Below are 2,480 nucleotides of genomic sequence, written 5' to 3'. Positions count from 1 at the left end.
CTCATTTTATCCCAAATTCGCCAACCCTCATTTTCCGTTGTCGATGTCACGGGTGCGCCGCCATCACTCCGTTTGCTCGCGCTGTCGTCGCGCTCTGTTGTTGCCGTGCCACTGTCGCTCTCCACATTCGCGCCAATGTCTCTCCTCTTGTTCGTGTCGCCTGTCGCTCCGCTGTTGCCGTGCCGCCGTCGCTCCTCCTACCTTGGTCCTTCTCCGCTCTCTCTCAATCGAGCTCACAAGAACCAGGTATCGTTTATTGACTGTTACTAAACTCTTTTCAAAGCCAACTTCAGTTCCATTTGAAAATCCCCTAATTCAGGTGTAAACTATGACCTAATCATAAACTTCTATTTTCTATGCATCAATTGAGAATATAAATGTTTGCATTATTGATGCAGCTCAATGTCATCTTGCACTGTGGATCTGTTACTCTAAATATTATTTCTTAATTATTGAGTATTATTCAAGATATGAAAAATTCACAAATGTGTGCTTTGATGTCAATTTTTCTGTGACGGAGCATTATTATGTTTGGTGCAGCTGCAGATTCCGCTGACATTGATTGCATACTGAATTGTGATCATGAGTCCATCTCTGTCTCTCTTCCCAGTGCGGAAGCATACTTGCATCTCCCAACTCTAGTGAGTATATATGAAGTGGAGTTAAACCTTGATTTTATCTAATTGATTTTTATACTCATTTAATATATATCTTTTGATGCCAGAGTTCAAAGTTTGATCGTTTTTCCTTATTCAACAATCTACATTCGGCGGTGAGCTTTGCACGGTTGAATCTCAGCCAGGGAAAAAGACTTCTTGTTTGTTGTGATAACGGTAAAGCCTCTCATAAAATTTTTAATTTTATTCCTAAATTACCTCTACTTTAATAAAAAATAAAACAAAAGAACGCGTGTGTATTTAGGGGGAGAAAGAAAAGAGAAAGGATGCGGGAGAAAGGGAGAAGGGTCACACCATTGAATAAAATCTCACACCATTAAAAATATCAATGATCGTTAATTGATGATTACAAATCACAAAACTTGCTGACCCTCTAACACTCCTCTTATATAATTAAACTAGTGATTTTTTCCTAATATAATGATGTTATTTTGAAAAAGAGACACTCTAAAAAAAAAGGATATATTGCCCTTTGCCCACAGTTACATCAAGTGTGCCAAATCCAATCAACATGGCTCAGATATTTAAAAAAGGATAATGCTGTTCTTTAATTAGTTTACAAAATCTAAATAACAATAGTATTATAAACTGAAGGGATGACTTGAATATGTACTTACATGATTAATTATACTGAAATATTATTTATTTTATTATATGAAATTCAAATAATATATATAGAGAGTGAAAGCAAGTTATTGCACCTACCTCATGATTGTTATTAAGTAGAAACTCAAATACAGTTATTTTCATATAAAGTTGACATTTAAAAGTCGTTAAATAATTTGATAAATTTAACTAAATTACCATTTAATAATTTTCAATTATCAATCTCACATGAAAACAATTACATATGAATTTTTACCTTATTATTAATTATCCCAAGGATAACATAAGGGGGCGTCATAACCGGAAACCCTACATGGACCTCCTTCACGAATGTCCCAAATACAATTTGTGCATTCTTCATAATCACGAGCATGATTAAAGATTTCAAAGTGATGCTCTCCTTCTCCTAACCAAGAAAAGTAGCACCAATACAATGATGTGAACCAAATGGGGTTAGGAGAAAAATTGAAACTCCAAGACTGACCAGGTAAAATATTTATCATCCCAAAATCTGTATTCTTGTCCCTGCAATGAGTATTCAGATTCTTATTATTCCTCAATTTGTTGTTAATGATGATGGTTATTGATTTAGGAGGGAACAATCCACGTCGACTCTCACCAACATTGAACATGAATGAAACAAGTATGCCTAATATTATTGAAAGTGACACTACAATTTTGCAATGTGATGAACTCATTTTTTTTTTCACAATATAATATATTTCGATAATGATGATACAACCAATTTTGTGGAAGACATACACTTCTTTTTATATGCAGTACTTGGCGTAAATAAATTGTCAATTATGTCCTTTCTCAAATTACTAATGTGTGTTTGTTTTTGTTTTTTTTTTAAAGAAGTTATTTATTTGTTTGTTTGATAATTTCTTTAAAAATAATTTTGACATCTAGAATGAATATATATAAACCATAAAAAAATTTAAGATATGAGGGTTAAAGATTTAAAAAATAGAGAGTACAATTAGCAATTTTTTTTATAAAGGTTTAATTATATTTTTCTCTTTAGTTTTTTCTTCTTCTTTGTTTTTTATATTAGTTTATTCATATCAGAAATACTAGATAACTTAACCAATACTTTTTCTAGTTGACAATAATTGTCATTTGGGGTTATTTGTACATTATTAATTATATATGAGCTAAAAAAAAGAAGAATTGCTTGTAAAACTATTTGTCAAA

The 2,480-nt window shown here is 32.2% G+C and overlaps 1 long non-coding RNA gene across 1 annotated transcript; it reads left to right on the top strand.

The window, feature by feature from the left end:
• LOC110271651 lies at positions 464 to 1,538 on the top strand. Its single transcript, XR_002362214.1, has 2 exons — positions 464 to 641; positions 725 to 1,538. It is a non-coding gene; the product is annotated as an uncharacterized LOC110271651 (long non-coding RNA).

This window comes from Arachis ipaensis, chromosome B05 (genome assembly GCF_000816755.2).
Source record: "Arachis ipaensis cultivar K30076 chromosome B05, Araip1.1, whole genome shotgun sequence".
NCBI lineage: Eukaryota > Viridiplantae > Streptophyta > Magnoliopsida > Fabales > Fabaceae > Arachis > Arachis ipaensis.
Note: the sequence above shows the minus strand (reverse complement) of the source record. Positions and strands in the feature narration are given on the sequence as shown.